We start from the raw sequence: 22,916 nt of genomic DNA, 5'->3' as shown, positions 1-22,916 counted from the left end.
GCTCTTTAGTGAAAAGAATCTGGGCCCCAGCTGGTGAAATGAAAACATAATGCGTTTTCTATAGTTTTCCAATATCATTTACTTTCATTGCGGAGATGACATTTGCCCTTAAGGTAGAACAATGCTGTTTTCAAATAGCATTATACAAGCAAAAAGACAATAGCTAATGCTGGCCAAAGTGTAAAATGATGTAGTCACTTTAAACACATAAATGTTTTTTTATTAGGCTAATGCAGCAGAAAGAGAGTACCTGGTTTGAAAAGCAGACTAATAGACTACCGAAGGTTCTAAAAGGTTCCCAAAAAATTAGGGCCCTCATTCCGAGTTGATCGGTCGCAAGGCGAATTTAGCAGAGTTACACACGCTAAGCCGCCGCCTACTGGGAGTGAATCTTAGCTTCTTAAAATTGCGACCGATGTATTCGCAATATTGCGATTACTAACTACTTAGCAGTTTCAGAGTAGCTCCAGACTTACTCTGCCTGTGCGATCAGTTCAGTGCTTGTCGTTCCTGGTTGACGTCACAAACACACCCAGCGTTCGCCCAGGCACTCCCACCGTTTCTCCAGCCACTCCTGCGTTTTTTCCGGAAACGGTAGCGTTTTCAGCCACACGCCCCTGAAACGCTGTGTTTCCGCCCAGTAACACCCATTTCCTGTCAATCACATTACGTTCGCCGGAGCGATGAAAAAGCCGTGAGTAAAAATACTTTCTACATAGCAAAGTTACTTGGCGCAGTCGCAGTGCGAACATTGCGCATGCGTACTAAGCGGATTTTCATTGCGATGCGATGAAAAATACCGAGCGAACAACTCGGAATGAGGGCCTAGGTTTCTCCATATAGATTGCTAATCATACTGAGATACAATTGTTAAAATATACAAAACTGTGCAAATGTTTTATGTAGGTGTGGAAAAAATGCTGCAAAGTAAGAATGCTCTCACATATGGAAGTGTGAAGTTTATTTTTATCAATTAACAATATTCAAAGTGAATAAACAAAAGATAAATCTAAATCAAATCAATATTTGACCAACATTTGCCTTCAAAACAGCATCAATTCTTCTAAGTACACTTGCACAGGGTTTTTGTAGTATTATAGTCAGGTGTATGATTAATCAATCATACTAAACAGGTGACCATCATTTTCATATATAGGCTGAAACACAAGTATAAACTGAAACAGCTGTATAGGAGGCTTAAAACTGGATGAGGAACAGCCAAACTCAAAGGTGTCACGGGTAATATATCACAGCAAGACTGAGCACAGCAACAAGACACAAGGCAGTTATACTGCATCAGCAAGGTCTTTTCAAGGCAAAAATTTCAAAGCAGACTGTAAGCTCTTCAAGCTTTTTTCAAGAAGGACAAAGAAATGGGCAACATTGAGGACCACAGACGCAGTGGGCGGTCAAGGAAACTTAGTGTATCAGATGAAAGTATGGGAAGAAGTATTCCCATACTTCCCTTTCAGAAGAAGTCCAGCAGTACCATTAGTTTAAAACTGGCACAAAGCAGTGGGACCCATGTACACCCATCTACTGGTTGGAGAAGTCTGGCAAGAAGTGGTCTTCATGGAAGAATTGCAGACAAAAATCCATACCTTTGATGTGGAAACAATGCCAAGCGAGTCAGCTATGCACAAAACACAGGAACTCGGGTGCAGAAAAATGGCTGCAGGTACTCAGGACTAATCAGTCAAAATTTTAATATTTGTAACAGAAAGCAGTTTGCTCGTCAAAGGGCTGGAGAGCAGTACGATGAGTGTCTGCAGGCAACAGTGAAGCATGGTGGAGGCTCGTTACAAGTTTGGGGCTACATTTCAGCAAATGGAATTGGCGATTTGTTAAGGATTAACGGTGTCCTTAATGCTGAGAAATACAGGCAGGTACTTATCCATCATACAGTACCATCAGGGAGGCATCTGATTGGCTCCAAATTAATTTTGCAGCAGGGCAATGACCCCAAACATACAGCCAATGTCATTAAGAACTATCTTCAGCTTAAAGAAAAACAAGGAGTCCTGGAAGTGATTATATGGCATCATCGAGTCTATCTGGGATTACATGAAGAGACAGAAAGATTTGAGCAAACCTACATCAACAGAAGATCTGTGGTTATTTCTCCAAGGCTTGGGATCGAGTGAACGGCAGCCAGGATCCTAGCGGTCAGCATCTCAACGCCGGGATCCCCGCCTCTAGAATGCCGGCAGGGGGGGGGGGGGCAAACACAACAAAGCCCCTTACGGGCTCGGTGGCTCGCTGCGCTTGCCACAGCTTCTATTCCCACTCTATGGGTGTCGTGGACACCCACGAGTGGGAATAGTCCCGGTATGTCAGCATTCCGACAGTCGTCATTTCAAGCGGTCAGGATCCTGGCGTTGGTGTACTGACCACTGGGATACCAACCGTCGTTAACGTGACTACATCCCGTTCTCCAAGATGTTTAGATCAACCTCCCTGTCGAATTTCTTCAAAAACTGAGTGCAAGCGTACCTAGAAGAATTGATGCTGTTTTGAAGGCTAAGAGTGGTCACACCAAATATTGTTTTGATTTAGATTTCTCTTCCGCTCATCACTTTGCATTTTGTTAATTGATAAAAATAAACTATTAACAGTTCTAATTTTGAAAGCATTCTTACTTTGCAGCATTTCTTCCACACCTGCCTAAAACGTCTGTACAGTACTATAAATCTATCTACTGTAAGTGGTAAAAAGCTTTAAATTAGTGGATTAGTAGATGCACAGTTTTAAACTTTGAAAAAAGTTTTTGTATGACATAAGAAAGGAGAAGTGTGATACCACATCTATAGGGATTGCAACTAGTGATGAGCGGGTTCGGTTCCTCGGAATCCGAACCCCCCCGAACTTCAGCCTTTTTACACGGATCCGAGGCCTTGCTCGGCTAACCCGAGCGCGCCCGAACGTCATCATCCCGCTGTCGGATTCTCGCGAGGCTCGTATTCTATCGCGAGACTCGGATTCTATATAAGGAGCCGCGCGTCGCCGCCATTTTCACACGTGCATTGAGATTCATAGGGAGAGGACGTGGCTGGCGTCCTCTCCATTTAGATTAGAAGAGAGAGAGTGAGAGTGAGACACTTGATTTACTGGAACTTAGGAGTACTCAGAGAGTGCAGAGTTTACTAGTGACTGACCAGTGACCACCAGTGCAGTTTTTTATTATATTATTATTTAATATAATCCGTTCTCTGCCTGAAAAAAAACGATACACAATGACACAGTAACAGTATACCATATCTGTGCTCAGCCTCAGTGTGCTGCATCATCTATGTATATCTGACTGTGCTGAGTGCTCAGTGCTCACACAGCTTAATTGTGGGGGAGACTGGGGAGCAGTAGCAGGAGTACATATTATTTAACAGTGCACACTTTTGCTGCCAGAGTGCCACTGCCAGTGTGACTGACCAGTGACCACTGTCTGACCACCAGTATATTGTGATTGTCTGCCTGAAAAAGTTAAACACTCGTCGTGTGGTGTTTTTATTCTATAAACGCATTCTGCTGACAGTGTCCAGCAGGTCCGTCATTATATAATATATACCTGTCCGGCTGCAGTAGTGATATATATATATTTTTTTATATCATTATCATCCTATCTATATTAGCAGCAGACGCAGTACGGTAGTCCACGGCTGTAGCTACCTCTGTGTCGGCAGTCGCTCATCCATCCATAATTGTATACCACCTACCTGTGGTGTTTTTTTTTTTTTCTATCTTCTTGATACTACTAGTAGCTTACTTTAGGAGTCTGCAGTGCTGCTGACAGTGTCCAGCAGGTCCGTCATTATATAATATATACCTGTCCGGCTGCAGTAGTGATATATATATATTTTTTATATCATTATCATCCAGTCTATATTAGCAGCAGACGCAGTACGGTAGTCCACGGCTGTAGCTACCTCTGTGTCGGCAGTCGCTCGTCCATCCATAATTGTATACCACCTACCTGTGGTGTTTTTTTTTTTTTTCTATCTTCTTGATACTACTAGTAGCTTACTTTAGGAGTCTGCAGTGCTGCTGACAGTGTCCAGCAGGTCCGTCATTATATAATATATACCTGTCCGGCTGCAGTAGTGATATATATATATATTTTTTATATCATTATCATCCAGTCTATATTAGCAGCAGACGCAGTACGGTAGTCCACGGCTGTAGCTACCTCTGTGTCGGCAGTCGCTCGTCCATCCATAAGTATACTAGTATCCATCCATCTCCATTGTTTACCTGAGGTGCCTTTTAGTTGTGCCTATTAAAATATGGAGAACAAAAATGTTGAGGTTCCAAAAATAGGGAAAGATCAAGATCGACTTCCACCTCGTGCTGAAGCTGCTGCCACTAGTCATGGCCGAGACGATGAAATGCCAGCAACGTCGTCTGCCAAGGCCGATGCCCAATGTCATAGTACAGAGCATGTCAAATCCAAAACACCAAATATCAGTAAAAAAAGGACTCAAAAATCTAAAATAAAATTGTCAGAGGAGAAGCGTAAACTTGCCAATATGCCATTTACCACACGGAGTGGCAAGGGACGGCTGAGGCCCTGGCCTATGTTCATGGCTAGTGGTTCAGCTTCACATGAGGATGGAAGCACTCAGCCTCTCGCTAGAAAAATGAAAAGACTCAAGCTGGCAAAAGCACAGCAAAGAACTGTGCGTTCTTCGAAATCACAAATCCACAAGGAGAGTCCAATTGTGTCGTTTGCGATGCCTGACCTTCCCAACACTGGACGTGAAGAGCATGCGCCTTCCACCATTTGCACGCCCCCTGCAAGTGCTGGAAGGAGCACCCGCAGTCCAGTTCCTGATAGTCAGATTGAAGATGTCAGTGTTGAAGTACACCAGGATGAGGAGGATATGGGTGTTGCTGGCGCTGGGGAGGAAATTGACCAGGAGGATTCTGATGGTGAGGTGGTTTGTTTAAGTCAGGCACCCGGGGAGACACCTGTTGTCCGTGGGAGGAATAGGGCCATTGACATGCCTGGTGAAAATACCAAAAAAATCAGCTCTTCGGTGTGGAAGTCATAGGCGTGCGCACGGGGGGTGCCTGGTGCGCACAGGCACCCCCTAATGTCCGGCACCCCCTCACAAATGCCTGCTGCTTATGCGTGCTGATTTCTCCTTTCCCCCCGCCCGCACTGCAGCTATCGCCGGCTCTATAATATCACGCTGTACGCAGCCGAGTAGGGCGGCAGGCATAGAGGGTGCTCTGGCCGTGACAAGGTAGCCAGCATCGTCTATAATAACACAGCAGCAGCCAGCCTTTTCACTGCTGGCGCTGCTGTCCCCCATCTCACGATTCCGCCCTTTTAGATGTAAATGTACAGCATGACGTCACTCCGCTCTCCACAAGAAGTGCAAAATGAACTGGGACGGACGCCACTTGAAAGGAATGAAGACGTGTTTGAGTGCAGCGCGAGGGTTGCCTGTCAGCTTCCCGCAGTCTAGTGGGCAGCATGGAGCCTTTAGGTTAGTTGAAAGCAGGGATGGACTGGGAAGATTGCTGGGAGGCCGATGCACAAGTGAGGCCACCTGTCTGCCGTGTGGGTTTTTTTTTCACATGCCATGACAGGCAGCCGAGGGTGAGCAGCGCGGCCGGGCTGTGTTAAATGACAGGCAGCCAGTGGAGACAATACACCTAGGGCTGACTCTCAGTGGCTGGGATGACTATAACAGTACACAGGGTGGAGGTGGGCGGAGCTAAGCGGCCAGTACAGCCAGCTGGGTTGAGAAGCCGGGTGACCGAGGAGCGGGACATAGGTGGAGCAGAGAGGAGAAGGGAAGATGGATTCAGCTGAAGACCGGGAGAACAGGGCTGATCAGAGGGGTACAGCTGGAGCTAATGATCGTGGCTGCAGCCTGCTTCTCACACACAGGCAGATGTCTGCCTGAGATTGTGAGTAAAGAAGCAGCTCAGGGCTGAGATCATGAGCACCAGCGGGCCCCTCTGTCAGCCTCAGGCACTGATCATTAGATTAGGGTTTTAGATGGAGGTTGTGTGCCCCTCCCCCACCAATCTAGCACGGGACTAGTTTCCCCTCTCCTCAGACTTCAAGACCTGCACAAACTAGTGTACAACATGTTTCCCCGCCCCCAGGTCTCCTACAGCTCCTCCCTTCCCCATCTGCTTCCACGGGCTGGGCACTGGGCAGCTCAGGGGGAGACACTCAGAGGTTCCCCAGCTGTGCCTCTAACCTCCCCCCCCCCACACTACCACCATGTGTGCCTCTACCACCTATGTCAGCTGCCTGTGTCTCTTGCTCCCTCCATGTGTACCTCTGCCTATCTCTCATCTGTACCTCAGCCTCCTTTCTCATGTGCCTCTGTCCACTTTCCCATCTATACTTTTGCCACATTATCTAGTATATACCTCTGATATTTCCCCACTCTGTAGTCTGTACCCCTGCCCCCTTTGTCATGGTACCCTTGGCACCATCTTCAGAGGGACACTGCTTCTTCCCCATGTGTACCACCAACACCACCCCATGGCTGGTTGTGCAGAGCAACAAAATCAACACAGTGTACAGTGCCACATCATTCATCAGGATGGCAGGTTAGCACAATTTTTCCTTTTTTAATAACTGTATATTCCTATTTTAAGTGTGTGTTTGTATGTATGTGAATTATATATATATATATATATATATATATATATATATATATATATAATACATAGTGTGTGTGTGTGTGTGTGTGTGTGTGTGTGTGTGTGTGTGTGTGTGTGTGTGTGTGTGTTGTACACTTTATAAGCACGGCTTGTGCTCCAGCCCCCATTACGCTTCAGGTGTGATGTGCAGATGTGTGCCCCAGCATCAGGAATGAAGAGGACCAGGAACGGGGTGGTGAGTAAGTATAATGAGATGAGAGGGAACGGGGACAGAAGGAGGGGAACAGGTGAGCCACAGAAATGTGTGTACATACAATAGACATGTATGCAATATGTGGAGGCCTGATTGCATTTGTGGATGTCTGACAGGCATGCTTAGGGAATGTGGGATGTCTGTGGGCATGTAGGTAGGCTGACCATATTATCCCTTTTACCTGGGACGCTCATGAATTACACAGGTTCTGTGGCTGGCTGACTACAAGCCTGCATTTCACATGGTTTTAAGCAGCCACTGAACCGGTGTAATCCATGAGTGTCCCAGGTTAAAGGGATAGTATGGTCAGCCTAATGTAGGTAGATTTGGGGGTATGTGGTGAAGTCCGAGGAGCATCTGGAGTATGCAGGGACTATGGGGGTGCATCATAGCATGCACTCGTTCTGGGTACCAGTGCCTCATGGAACACCTCTGCATCCACCGGGTCGGCAGCAGGGGGTGTGGTGGTCATGGGGAGCCCTGTCAGTTTAATTTGTACTGGCCCCATTAAATCCGGTGGCAACCCTGGGTGCAGGGGATGCCATTGTTATGTGGCCCGGACTGCTGCCAGGGCCTCACATGCCCTGTAATGCCACTGAGCGGGAAAAAGGAGAGGGAACATAAAAGGCAGTGATTACACTTAAGCATGGCAGCAATGTCACTAGATACTGAGCATGTCCACAAGAAAGTGCTCCTCAATAAGAAAATGTCCCATTCGCTTACTTTAATACTGCCGCCATAGTTGCGGGACTGCTGTGCCCCTGAAGCTAAAGTTATACTGGTGGACAGTTGGGTGCAGCGTTGCGGCTACATGTTCTGGTAACTGTAGCTATTCCCCTTAATCAGTCACAAAGTGTGGGAAAATAAATTTTACAAATATTGGGGCAGTACACATATATATGCCTTAGTTACACATTACAGGAATAAGGGGTCTATTTACTAAGCCTTGGATGGAGATAAAGTGGACGGAGATAACATACCAGCCAATCAGCTCCTAACTGTCATTTTTCAAACCCAGTCTGTGACACGGCAGTTAGGAGCTGATTGGCTGCTACTTTATCTCCGTCCACTTTATCTCCATCCAAGGCTTAGTAAATAGAACCCTTAGTAACGAAGGGTTCACTGAGGACTGCTCCAGTGAGGGGTAATAACCGACAGGACAGGGAGACTACTTTTAAGTAGTGAGAGCCAGTGACATACAGTATTAACAGGGGGAACCTGTACTCGCCCTCTTTATATAGCACCCCCAATCCTTATCTCTCTCCTATCTCTCTTTCTCTACTTATTTTCCCCTTACCTCTTAATCCACGTATTTTCCCCTATCTGTCACTTTCTCTCACTCTCTCTCTCTATCTACAGTATCTCACAGATACTCTTATCACTTTGTTATAATAAATGTTTCTGTCAACCATGTAGTGCCACTGCTCCTTTCTGTCATCCCCGCCCTAGTGATGGGGATAGAGTATAGTAACCAGCTGGTATATTCTCTGTGCAGCACTGTGCCCCACCAAATTTTATTCAAAACATGCAGAAGTAGGCGGACGGTGTCCGTCTACTTCTGTGGCATCACAAGTTGGAGAAAGTTGGCTGGTCTGATTAAAAAGTTGGTTAGGTGTATGGAGTCACTGTTTCGGACACTAAGGTCAGTTGGAGGGAAGTTGCTTTGGTACATGGCCAACTTTTGCCTTGCCTATCACCGATTTATCCAGGTATAGTGATGTACTGATCCCGGCAACTTTGTTGTTGGGACCACATATAGTTGATTTGGTGACGCCCATGTGAGGCCACTTCCAGAAATTATTCCAGGGCCACTTTTAGTTCCCAATCCATCCCTGGTTGAATGTGTTCATTTCCCAAAAGCATGGACTGTTTTTCCATGGGATAGGGGAACGAAAATTTGTAAATGTCCACTATGTTAAAACGTACTTGTCTGTGAACAATATTTATTCTCCTTCAGCTAACATGCAAATGAATGTTGAAGGGGTCCAGAAAAATAAAAACTTCTGTTATCCCACTCATTTCTTAGATAAGGAGCTGACTAGAGTGTGTGAGTGTGACATTAGTGAATTGTGGTTCAACAATTTATCACTCAGGCCAGTTAGGATGTTTGAACTTATTTCATTTTGTTGTGTAGATGAGCACCTCCTTCCCTATCTTATTATAAGATCATGGAAACTACTTAGAGCACTTCTTGGTGAAGTTCGACTTCCCGGCGGTCTGGATGCGGGAAGTCATGTGATCGATGCCAGAATCACTATACCACTCAGAAAACCGGCACCGACAGCTGACATCCCAAAGGTGCTAAACACGCCCAATTAGCGGTGCTAGATACACCCAGTAGGTGGTGCTAAACACACCCCTCCGATGGTGCACCCCCTAATAAAATGTTCTGCGCACGCCTATGGTGGAAGTATTTCAACAGAAATGCGGACAACATTTGTCAAGCCGTGTGTTGCCTTTGTCAAGCTGTAATAAGTAGGGGTAAGGACGTTAACCACCTCGGAACATCCTCCCTTATACGTCACCTGCAGCGCATTCATCATAAGTCAGTGACAAGTTAAAAAACTTTGGGCGACAGCGGAAGCAGTCCACTGACCAGTAAATCCCTTCCTCTTGTAACCAAGCTCACGCAAACCACCCCACCAACTCCCTCAGTGTCAATTTCCTCCTTCCCCAGGAATGCCAATAGTCCTGCAGGCCATGTCACTGGCAATTCTGACGAGTCCTCTCCTGCCTGGGATTCCTCCGATGCATCCTTGCGTGTAACGCCTACTGCTGCTGGCGCTGCTGTTGTTGCTGCTGGGAGTCGATGGTCATCCCAGAGGGGAAGTCGTACTCGTAAGACCACTTTTACTACTTCCACCAAGCAATTGACTGTCCAACAGTCCTTTGCGAGGAAGATGAAATATCACAGCAGTCATCCTGCTGCAAAGCGGATAACTGAGGCCTTGGCATCCTGGGCGGTGAGAAACGTGGTTCCGGTATCCATCATTACTGCAGAGGCAACTAGAGAATTGTTGGAGGTACTGTGTCCCCGGTACCAAATACCATCTAGGTTCCATTTCTCTAGGCAGGCGATACCGAAAATGTACACAGACCTCAGAAAAAGACTCACCAGTGTCCTAAAAAATGCAGTTGTACCCAATGTCCACTTAACCACGGACATGTGGACAAGTGGAGCAGGGCAGGCTCAGGACTATATGACTGTGACAGCCCACTGGGTAGATGTATGGACTCCCGTCGCAAGAACAGCAGCGGCGGCACCAGTAGCAGCATCTCGCAAACGCCAACTCTTTCCTAGGCAGGCTATGCTTTGTATCACCGCTTTCCAGAATACGCACACAGCTAAAAACCTCTTACGGCTACTGAGGAAGATCATCGCAGAATGGCTTACCCCAATTGGACTCTCCTGTGGATTTGTGGCATCGGACAACGCCAGCAATATTGTGTGTGCATTAAATATGGGCAAATTCCAGCACGTCCCATGTTTTGCACATACCTTGAATTTGGTGGTGCAGAATTATTTAAAAAACGAGAGGGGCGTGCAAGAGATGCTGTCGGTGGCCAGAAGAATTGCGGGACACTTTCGGCGTACAGGCACCACGTACAGAAGACTGGAGCACCACCAAAAACGCCTGAACCTGCCCTGCCATCATCTGAAGCAAGAAGTGGTAACGAGGTGGAATTCAACCCTCTATATGCTTCAGAGGTTGGAGGAGCAGCAAAAGGCCATTCAAGCCTATACAACTGAGCACGATATAGGAGGTGGAATGCACCTGTCTCAAGTGCAGTGGAGAATGATTTCAACGTTGTGCAAGGTTCTGCAACCTTTTGAACTTGCCACACGTGAAGTCAGTTCAGACACTGCCAGCCTGAGTCAGGTCATTCCCCTCATCAGGCTTTTGCAGAAGAAGCTGGAGACATTGAAGGAGGAGCTAACACAGAGCGATTCCGCTAGGCATGTGGGACTTGTGGATGGAGCCCTTAATTCGCTTAACAAGGATTCACGGGTGGTCAATCTGTTGAAATCAGAGCACTACATTTTGGCCACCGTGCTCGATCCTAGATTTAAAACCTACCTTGGATCTCTCTTTCCGGCAGACACAAGTCTGCTGGGGTTCAAAGAACTGCTGGTGACAAAATTGTCAAGTCAAGCGGAACGCGACCTGTCAACATCTCCTCCTTCACATTCTCCCGCAACTGTGGGTGCGAGGAAAAGGCTCAGAATTCCGAGCCCACCCGCTGGCGGTGATGCAGGGCAGTCTGGAGCGACTGCTGATGCTGACATCTGGTCCGGACTGAAGGACCTGACAACGATTACGGACATGTCGTCTACTGTCACTGCATATGATTCTCTCCCCATTGAAAGAATGGTGGAGGATTATATGAGTGACCGCATCCAAGTAGGCACGTCAGACAGTCCGTACTTATACTGGCAGGAAAAAGAGGCAATTTGGAGGCCCTTGCACAAACTGGCTTTATTCTACCTAAGTTGCCCTCCCACAAGTGTGTACTCCGAAAGAGTGTTTAGTGCCGCCGCTCACCTTGTCAGCAATCGGCGTACGAGGTTACATCCAGAAAATGTGGAGAAGATGATGTTCATCAAAATGAATTATAATCAATTCCTCCGTGGAGACATTCACCAGCAATTGCCTCCAGAAAGTACACAGGGACCTGAGATGGTGGATTCCAGTGGGGAGTGGGGACGAATTAATAATCTGTGAGGAGGGGGATGTACACAGTGAAAGGGGTGAGGAATCGGACGATGAGGAGGAGGTGGACATCTTGCCTCTGTAGAGCCAGTTTGTGCAAGGAGAGATTAATTGCTTCTTTTTTGGTGGAGGTCCAAACCAACCCGTCATTTCAGTCACAGTCGTGTGGCAGACCCTGTCAATGAAATGATGGGTTTGTTAAAGTGTGCATGTCCTGTTTATACAACATAAGGGTGGGTGGGAGGGCCCAAGGACAATTCCATCTTGCACCTCTTTTTTCTTTCATTTTTCTTTGCGTCATGTGCTGTTTGGGAGGTGTTTTTTGGAAGGGCCATCCTGCGTGACACTGCAGTGCCACTCCTAGATGGGCCAGGTGTTTGTGTCGGCCACTAGGGTCGCTTAGCTTACTCACACAGCTACCTCATTGCGCCTCTTTTTTTTCTTCTTTGCGTCATGTGCTGCTGTTTGGGGAGTGTTTTTTGGAAGGGCCATCCTGCGTGACACTGCAGTGCCACTCCTAGATGGGCCAGGTGTTTGTGTCGGCCACTAGGGTCGCTTAGCTTACTCACACAGCTACCTCATTGCGCCTCTTTTTTTCTTTGCGTCATGTGCTGTTTGGGGAGTGTTTTTTGGAAGGGCCATCCTGCGTGACACTGCAGTGCCACTCCTAGATGGGCCAGGTGTTTGTGTCGGCCACTAGGGTCGCTTAGCTTACTCACACAGCTACCTCATTGCGCCTCTTTTTTTCTTTGCGTCATGTGCTGTTTGGGGAGTGTTTTTTGGAAGGGCCATCCTGCGTGACACTGCAGTGCCACTCCTAGATGGGCCAGGTGTTTGTGTCGGCCACTAGGGTCGCTTAGCTTACTCACACAGCTACCTCATTGCGCCTCTTTTTTTCTTTGCGTCATGTGCTGTTTGGGGAGTGTTTTTTGGAAGGGCCATCCTGCGTGACACTGCAGTGCCACTCCTAGATGGGCCAGGTGTTTGTGTCGGCCACTTGGGTCACTTAGCTTAGCCATCCAGCGACCTCGGTGCAAATTTTAGGACTAAAAATAATATTGTGAGGTGTGATGTGTTCAGAAAAGACTGAAAATGAGTGGAAATTGTGGTTATTGAGGTTAATAATACTTTGGGATCAAAATGAACCCCAAATTCTATGATTTAAGCTGTTTTTTAGGGTTTTTTGAAAAAAACACCCGAATCCAAAACACACCCGAATCCGACAAAAAAAATTCGGTGAGGTTTTGCCAAAACGCGTTCGAACCCAAAACACGGCCGCGGAACCGAACCCAAAACACAAAACCCGAAAAATTTCCGGTGCTCATCACTAATTGCAACACAGTGGAGCTCATACTCTCAGAAATTCCAATCCTCATAATGCAACTGGTATGGTGAGCAGAGTTGCTAGGACAGCTTAGATCACGCTAGAATTTTCCAGCCATGTCTCTCGGACCCAGGAGGGTGGTGGATTTGAGTTAGGAAAGCAAGAATAGATGTAGAAGTGAGAAACCAACGGATGTGGAGCTGAGAGGAGATGCGTGAGGATCCCGGAAGTCGGGATATCACCAGTCACAATCACGGCAGCGGCATCCTGATGGTCAGAATCCCAACTGATCCTGATTGTAAGTACAGGGGTTAGGCACAAGGGGGAGGGCTAGGGTTAGGCACTATGGGGAGAGTTAGGATTAGGCTATGGGAGAGGGAGGTTATGGTCAGGCTGCAGGATGGTATGGTTAGGGTTAGGCTGGTGGAAGGTATGGTTATGGTTAGGCTGCGGGAGGGGTGGGTTAGGCTTAGACTACACACCGGGATCTGCCAGCATTCTGACCACCGGGATTGTGAACATCAGGATGACGACCTCCGGTCTTTTGATACCAACCCCTTAAAAGACAGTAAGGGAAATGTATCTAGTAATCAATAAGCTTCTGTCATTTATCTGGTACAGTCTATGAAATTACAGAAGCAGATATGAGTACTCAGCTCAGACAATTTGTTGCAGTATTACATTGTGTTCAAATTGGGTAATGTGATCATAGTTTTTACTACTCACACTGCCACGCCACCTCTTAATTTGCCCATACACTTGTGCGATGCCCCGCGGCGCGACATCGCGGGGCATCGCACCGGCAGTTTAGGTGTGATGAAATCGCACCTGAACTGCCAAAGTGATTACCATGTGAACATGCAATAGATCGCATGGCAATCACATGATGGGCACATCACCGCCGAGTTGGAGCGGCCTCTGGCTGCTACCGGCGGGTGCCCATTGCACATCGCAGAGCGATATATAGCATGTGTTTTTAAAAACACATGTGATCGCACTACGATTCGATAAATATTGAGTGCAGCACATACTATCTTGAGACGTGAGATTCGATCGGCGTGCCCGCGCATCGCGTCTAAAGGTACCTAAAATGTGCATACAATCCTTCGATTTCTCTCACCGATGCAGTCGAAATCGAAGGTTATCACCGATTATCTCACAAGTGTATGGACACCATTAGCTTCATGGTGTAAACCAAGCACATATGCTAATAAATGTAATTATTTTTTCTGGCATAAGCCTGGCATATATGCTACTGTTATACACAAAGTTACATCTATTTTTGTAAATGGATATTGCACCTGCTTTTGAGAGAAAATGTCTGCACTTATAATTGAAGTGTAGGACCGCACTACTAGTTGCCACTGATTATGAATCCTCACTCTGTACTCAGAAATTGCAGCCACTTTGCACTGCTGCTGCTGCACCATTTGTATTGCCTACCGCAGTAACGCCCATTGTAGATATAATTGTGAACCTCTGAGAGTAGGGTAATGGGGCTGTATGGATATGCAGCACATATTAATGATTCTAATTGAGTCTGTTGGGAAATGGAGCAGTTTAACTACTGGAACTAATTTATACATTCACTACATCATAATTAGTCAATTTTAGTTTCCAGAAATAAAACTGGATTCTTGGGTATAGATTTGAACTATAAATTTCTGCAAGAAAGGAGCCCGTGTATTCATTATACATTGTAAAATTACCATATGGACCTGTCAACACATCATAGCACAGCTTACTAATAATGTCAATTAGTTTAACATTGTAATATGCCAGTGCAATTAACATGTTTGACAAAATGAGATTCCCAGGCCTTCAAAGAAAAAATATATATATATATAAAAAAAAATATATATATATATATATACCACAGGGGCTCTGCACTGCACTCACTATATTAACTAACAATAATAAACATTGGAGTGTTAGTTCATGAATTAATCAATGCTTTTAAGCCTGCAGCCCCCAACATGGGACCCCACTATACTCCAGGTTCTACTCTATTGCTCAAAATAATTATCATGAAAATAGCTATCACATTAGTGTTCATCTTTAGGTATGCTATGTGGTTTAAAGCTACAGCAACTTTGCTTAAATAGTTGAGACAGTTACCAACACCTGTTGTAAAGCACCTAGGAGACCAGATGACACAAGCTATAATTAAGTTAAAGCAGGGTGCATGAGAAAATGTGATCACAAAAAGATTAATTCAAAATGAATCTAATAAACAAAAATCACTATTCCACGGCACTCACCTATTCCTAGATTTGGGTTGCAACACGGTTTGTGACCACATTGTTTTAATAGAAGTTTCCCAAAACTTGACAAACAAACCTAAAATCACATCATGTAGGCCTTTTTTTGTCCCTAGAGTATTATTAACCTCTATAACATTAATTTGCACTTGTCATTTCCACTCAATTTTAACCACCTTACACCTCACAATATTTTTCACCAACTTAGGCCAAAGGCTGGCTGCCTAAACTAAGCCACAGAGCAGCGGCACAAACACACGGCAGTTATTTCTGTTTAAAAATGTTTTGCAAATTAGTAATATATTAGCAATAACCAACTGAACCAACACGCAAGTACTTTCAATAGAAAACAATACAACACAGAAATGTACTAAGAATCGTGTGTGGAATATAATTGCTCTTATGTAGTAGTAGTTAAAAACAGCAAAAAAACAACAAAACCCCCTAAACCATATGTATAATTGCAACTGCAGATGTGGATGTGCCCTACACAAGTACACATGCCCCCAGCACGTGTCTATTCTGAGTGCCCAATCCGTACCTCCTTCCTGGAGGCCCGGGGCACTGATGACTGGCACTCTGTGCCCATGTAAATCCCCAATCAATCAGCCTTTTGGTTGAGCAGTTTCCCAGCATCTACCCAACCATAAAAACAGTGTTCCATACCAGCGGATCAGATACAGTGCAGGTTACAGTGTGGGTCAGATATAGTGTGGGTTGGATACAATGCAGGTCAGATACAGTGATGGATACAGTGCGGGTCGTATACCATTTGGGTTGGATACAGTGTGGATAGGATACAGTGCAGGTTGGATACAGTGCGGTTCAGATACAAACAGGTTGGATACAGTGCGGGTCAGATGCAGTGTTGGTTATATACAGTGTAGGTTGGATAAAGTGTGGGTCGCATACAGTGTGTGTAGGATACAGTGTGGGCCAGATATGGGGGTAATTCTGAGTTGATCACAGCAGGAACTTTGTTAGCAATTGGGCAAAACCATGTGCACTGCAGGGGAGAAAGATATAACATTTGCAGAGAGAGTTAGATTTGGGTGTGGTGAGTTCAATCTGCAATCTAAATTGCAGTGTAAAAATAAAGCAGCCAGTATTTACCATGCACAGAAACAAAATAACCCACCCAAATCTAACTCTCTCTGCACATGTTATATCTGCCCCCCCTGCAGTGCACATGGTTTTGCCCAATTGCTAAAAAATGTCCTGCTGCGATCAACTTGGAATTACCCCCATAGTGTGGGTCGGATACAGCATGGGTCAGATACAGTGCAGGTCGGATACAGTGTGGGTCAGCTACAGTGTATGTTGGATAAATCGCAGGTCAGATACAGCGTGGGTCGAATACAGTGCAGGTTGGATCCAGTGCGGGTTATAGTGCAGGTCAAATACAGTGCGGTTTGGATACAGTGCAGGTTGGATCCAGTGTGGGTTATAGTGCAGGTAAAATACAGTGCGGTTTGGATACACTGTAGGTTGGATACACCCATAGTGCACTTAGGCCCCGTACACTCTGGGCGACAACACAGGACGATATAAACAAAAATAATCTTTTTTGCAAGATCTATCAATCATATCGTCCAGTGTGTTTGGATGAATGATGAGTGCACCCGAGGGACATTCCCGTTCATCTATGATCTAATGAACATGCAGCTCAATGTTAAATATATTGTTGAGCTGCATGTTCAGGGAGTGCGGGGAATGACGTGACTGAACGATATTGTGCATCAATATTGTTCAGAGTGTATACACTGGCGATCTTACCTAATTACCAACCAGCGATTTAGCACTGATTGCTAACTAGGGGAGGTCGCCCAGTGTTTACCTGGCTTTAATGTAACAGTGGGTGCTGGCATTGTCCTCAGAGTGAGGTTGCCTGCAGTGTCCTCAATGCAGGAGTGCCGGCAGTGTCAGCAGTGCGAGGTGCTGGCGGTGTTCTCAGTGCAGGAGTGCTGGCAGTGTCGGTGGTGTGGGAGTGCTGTCAGTGTTTGCATTTTGGGAGTGGTGGCGGTGTTGGCAGCGCCACTGTGGCGGTGTCCACAGTGTCAGATGTGGTGGCCGCCATTGTGCGTGAACTCTGCCCTGCTCGCTGTGCCCATTGTAGTCAATGGGCAAGCACCAAATGGCTGATAGCTGTGAGATACAGGGTTCTCAGTCAGTCAACAGTCGGCTGTATCTGAAACCAAAACCCGTAACAGCTGGAGGACGGCATTTTACCTTGTTTTGGGATAAGAGTCAGTCGGCAGATCCGTGCCCTGGCTTGGATTGCATCGGATCCCGGAAGTTCACGGTGGTTCGGATTTCCTGAAATACAAACCGCTCATCTCTAATCTACATTGATTTTTTGAACATAAAGAAAAATAAATAGGCGTGTAGGCAGTGGCGTAAGTTCGCCCCAGTCGCCCGGAGGCATGATAAATGTTGGTGCCCCCCCTACATATCGCCGGCATAACGACAGCATGGTGAGCGCAAATGAGCCCCTTGCGGGCTCGCTACGCGCGCCACGCTATTTATTCTCCCTCCAGGGGGGGTCGTGGACCCCCACGAAGGAGAAAAACTGTCGGTATGCCGGCTGTCGGGATTCCGGCGACGGTATACTGTGCACCGGGATCCCGACAGTTGGCAACCTGAAGACCACCTATAATGCCCCTGTACAGTGCCACATACATATAAAAATGTCAAAAAATGGGTGCCTCCACACTGCCAGAAACATATGTCCCCACAGTGCCAGATACATATATGCCTCACAGTGCCAGATACACATGACCCCCAGTGCCAGATATACTTGTCCCCCCAGTGCCAGATATGCCCCCAATGCCAGTGTCCCCACAGTGCCAGCTATGCCCCTAGTGCCAGATATATATGTCCCCAAAGTGCCAGCTATGCCCCCAATGCAGTGTCCCCACAGTGCCAGATATACATGTCCCCACATAGTGCCAGCTCTGCACCCAGTGTCAGATATACGTGTCCCCCCAGTGCCAGCTATGCTCCTGTGCCAGATATGCCTCCGGTGCCAGCTATGCCCCTAGTACCAGATATATATGTCCCCAAAGTGCCAGCTATGCCCCCAATGCAGTGTCCCCACAGTGCCATATATGCCCCCCAGTGCCAGATATACATGTCCCCACACAGTGCCAGCTCTGCCCCAGTGCCAGATATATATGTCCCCACAGTGCAAGCTATGCCCCTAATGCCAGTGTCCCCACAGTGCCAGATATGCCCCAGTGCCAGATATACATGTCCCCACACAGTGCCAGCTTTGCCCCCAGTGCCAGATATACGTGTCCCCCCAGTGCCAGCTATGCCCCTGTGCCAGATATATATGTCCCCAAAGTGCCAGCCATGCCCCCAGTGCCAGATATGCCCCCAGTGCCAGATATATATGTACCCAGAGTGCCAGCTATGCCCCCAATGTCAGTGTTCCCAGTGTCAGATATGCCCCCCTGTGCCAGATATATATGTCCCCACAGTGCAAGCTATGCCCCTATTGCCAGTGTCCCCACCGTGCCAGATATGACCCCAGTGCCAGATATATATGTCCCCACAGTGCCAGCTATGCCCCCAATGCCAGTGTCCCCACAGTGCCAGATATGATCCCCAGTGCCAAGTATACAGGTCCCCACAGTGCCAGCTATGCCCCCAATGCCAGTGTCCCCACAGTGCCAGATATGACCCCCAGTGCCAGGTATACAGGTCCCCACAGTGTCAGCTATGCCCCCAATGCCAGTGTCCCCACAGTGCCAGATATGACCCCCAGTGCCAGGTATACAGGTCCCCACAGTGCCAGCTATGCCCCCAATGCCAGTGTCCCCACAGTGCCAGATATGACCCCCAGTGCCAGGTATACAGGTCCCCACAGTGCCAGCTATGCCCCCAATGCCAGTGTCCCCACAGTGCCAGATATGACCCCCAGTGCCAGGTATACAGGTCCCCACAGTGTCAGCTATGCCCCCAATGCCAGTGTCCCCACAGTGCCAGATATGACCCCCAGTGCCAGGTATACAGGTCCCCACAGTGCCAGCTATGCCCCCAACGCCAGTGTCCCCACAGTGCCAGATATGACCCCCAGTGCCAGGTATACAGGTCCCCACAGTGCCAGCTATGCCCCCAATGCCAGTGTCCCCACAGTGCCAGATATGACCCCCAGTGCCAGGTATACAGGTCCCCACAGTGCCAGCTATGCCCCCAATGCCAGTGTCCCCACAGTGCCAGATATGACCCCCAGTGCCAGGTATACAGGTCCCCACAGTGCCAGCAATGCCCCCAGTGCCACATATAGATGACCCTCCCCCCCATCCCTTGTGCTGCTCACCGCGCTGCTGCTGCTGTCTGTGAGGGGAGGAGAGTGCAGCGTGCGCCTCTCCTGCCCCTCACTCTCCGGCGGCTGTGTCCCTCTTCAATTATGCACCGGTCCATGAGCCAATCAAAGCTCGTGGACCGGCAGCCTTAGCTGCCGGTCCGCGAGCTCTGATTGGCTCACGGACCGGCGCTGAATTGAAGCGCGCCGCCGCCGGAGAGTGAGGGGCAGGGGAGGCGCACGCTGCGATCCCCTCCCCTCACAGACAGCAGCAGCAGCGCGGTGAGCGGCACTGGGGACAGTGGAGGAGATGCGCCCCCTTGAGGCCAGGAGCCCGGCGGCAGCCGACTCCACTGCCTCCCAGAGTTCCGCCCCTGCGTGTAGGTGTTGGATGTTGGGAGAGTGTACAACAAAGAACAAACATAAAATGAAATAAAGAAGTTAAGAAACATACTGTAGGGCCTAATTCAGACCTGATCGTAAATCAGGTTAGCAAATTTGTTAGCAGATGAGCAAAACCAGGGCCCTCATTCCGAGTTGTTCGCTCGCAAGCTGCTTTTAGCAGCCTTGCACACGCTAAGCCGCCGCCTACTGGGAGTGTATCTTAGCTTCTCAAAATTGCGAACGAAAGATTCGCAATATTGCGAAAAGACTTCTCTGTGCAGTCTCTGAGTAGCTCGAGACTTACTCTGCCAGTGCGATCAGTTCAGTGCTTGTCGTTCCTGGTTTGACGTCACAAACACACCCAGCGTTAGCCCAGACACTCCTCCGTTTCTCCAGCCACTCCCGCGTTTTTCCCAGAAACGGTAGCGTTTTTTCACACACTCCCATAAAACGGCCAGTTTCCGCCCAGAAACACCCACTTCCTGTCAATCACATTACGATCACCAGAACGAAGAAAAAACCTTGTAATGACGTGAGTAAAATACCAAACTTCATAGCAAATTTAATTGGCGCAGTCGCAGTGCGAACATTGCGCATGCGCAATAAGCGGAAAATCACTGCGATGCGAAGAAAATTACTGAGCGAACAACTCGGAATGACCACCCATGTGCGCTGCGGGTGGGGAGGGGGGGCAGATATAACATGTGCAGAAACAGTTACATTTGGGTGTGGTGTGTTCAAACTGAAATCTAAATTGCAGTGTAAGAATAAAGAAGCCAGTATTTACCCTGCACAGAAATAATATAACCCACCGAAATCTAACTCTCTCTTCAGGCCCGGCACTAACCGCTCAGCAAAGGGATGCAGAGCAGGGAGGCGCCAGGAAGGAGAGCATCACTGGTACAGGGGGCGGTACGTGTGTAAGCACCACTGCTACAGGGGGCGTTACGTGTGTAAGCGTGACTACTACAGGGGGCATTACGTGTGCAAGCGTCACTGCTACAGGGGGCGTTGCATGTGCAAGCGTCACTACTACAGGAGGCGTTACATGTGTTAGTGTCACTGGTACAGGGGGTGTTACGTGTGCAAGCGTGACTACTAAAGGGGGCATTACTTGTGTAAGCGTCACTGGTACAGGGGCGTTACATGTGTAAGCGTCACTGGTACAGGGGGCATTACATGTGTAAGCATCACTGGTACAGGGGGTGTTGCATGTGTAAGCGTCACTGCTACAGGGGGCATTACATGTGTAAGCGTCACTACTAGAGGAGGCGTTACATGTGTAAGCGTCACTGGTACAGGGGGCGGTACGTGTGTAAGCATCACTGGTACAGGGGTTGTTGTGTGTGTAAGCATCACTGCTACCGGGGGCGTTACGTGTGCAAGCATCACTGCTACAGGGGGCGTTGCATGTGCAAGCGTCACTACTACAGGAGGCGTTACATGTGTAAGTGTCACTGGTACAGGGGGTGTTACGTGTGTACGTGTCACTGGTACAGGGGGTGTTGCATGTGTAAGTGTCACTGCTACAGTGGGCATTACGTGTGTAAGCGTCACTACTACAGGAGGCGGTACGTGTGTAAGCGTCACTGGTACAGGGGGTCTTGTGTGTGTAAGCGTCACTGCTACAGGGGGCGTTACGTATGTAAGTGACACTGGTACAGGGGGCGTTACGTGTGTAAGCGTCACTGCTACAGGGGGCGTTACGTGTGTAAGCGAAACTCCTACAGGGAGCATTATGTGTATAAGCATCACTGCTACAGGGGGAATTATATGTGCTGTCCCTTTGTACAGTATGGGAGGGCGCAAATATATAGTTTGCAGGGGGGTGCCATACACCCTAGCACCGGCCCTGTCTCTCTGCACATGTTATATCTGCCTACCCTGCAGTGCACATGGTTTTGTCCATCTGCTAACACATTTGTTGCTACGATGAGGCCCGGCGCTAACCGCTCAGCAAAGGGATGCAGTGCAGGGAGGCGCCAGGTAGGAGAGCGTCACTGGTAAAGGGGGCGGTACGTCTGTAAGCGCCACTGCTACAGGGGGTGTTGCATGTGTAAGCGTCACTGCTACAGGGGGAGTTACATGTGTAAGCATCACTGGTACAGGGGGCAGTATGTGTGTAAGCACCACTGCTACAGGGGGCGTTACGTGTGCAAGCATCACTGGTACAGGGGGCAGTATGTGTGTAAGCACCACTGCTACAGGGGGCGTTACGTGTGCAAGCGTCACTGCTACAGGAGGCGTTACATGTGTAAGTGTCGCTGGTAAAGGGGGCATTACGTGTGCAAGCGTGACTACTACAGGGGGCATTACGTGTGTAAGCGTCACTGGTACAGGGGGCATTACATGTGTAAAAGTCACTACTACACTACAGGAGGCGTTACATGTGTAAGTGTCACTGCTACAGGGGGGCGGTACATGTATAAGCGTCACTGATACAGGGGGTCTTGTGTGTGTAAGCGTCACTGCTACAGGGGGCGTTATGTGTGCAAGCATCACTGCTACAGGGGGCGTTACGTGTGCAAGCATCACTGGTACAGGGAGCGTTACGTGTGTGTCACTGCTACAGGGGGCATTACGTGTGTAAGCCTCACTACAGGGAGCGTTACGTGTGTAAGTGTCACTGCTTAAGGGGGCGTTACGTGTGTAAGCGGAACTACTACAGGGAGCATTATGTGTATAAGCATCACTGCTACAGGGGGAATTATATGTGCTGTCCCTTTGAACAGTATAGGAGGACACAAATTTATAGTTTGCAGGGGGGCGCTGAACACCCTAGCACCAAACCCTATCTCTCTGCACATGTTATATCTGCCTCCCCTGCAGTGCACATGGTTTTGCCCATCTGCTAACAAATTTGCTGCTATGATCAGGTCTGAATTAGGCCCATAGTCCTGGAATTTTGAATTAGGCCTGGAAATTCTCCCAGACCTGGTGATAAAGAAAGGGTGTGTCTGATATCTGAACAGACCCAGTATTGGGCAAGGGCCTGGAACCCTTCTCCTGCACCCCAGTAGGTGCTTCATCAGGGGTCATTGTTCAGGAT

Source organism: Pseudophryne corroboree, chromosome 7, assembly GCF_028390025.1.
Source record: "Pseudophryne corroboree isolate aPseCor3 chromosome 7, aPseCor3.hap2, whole genome shotgun sequence".
Taxonomy (NCBI): Eukaryota; Metazoa; Chordata; class Amphibia; order Anura; family Myobatrachidae; genus Pseudophryne; species Pseudophryne corroboree.
This window is presented reverse-complemented; position numbering follows the sequence as displayed.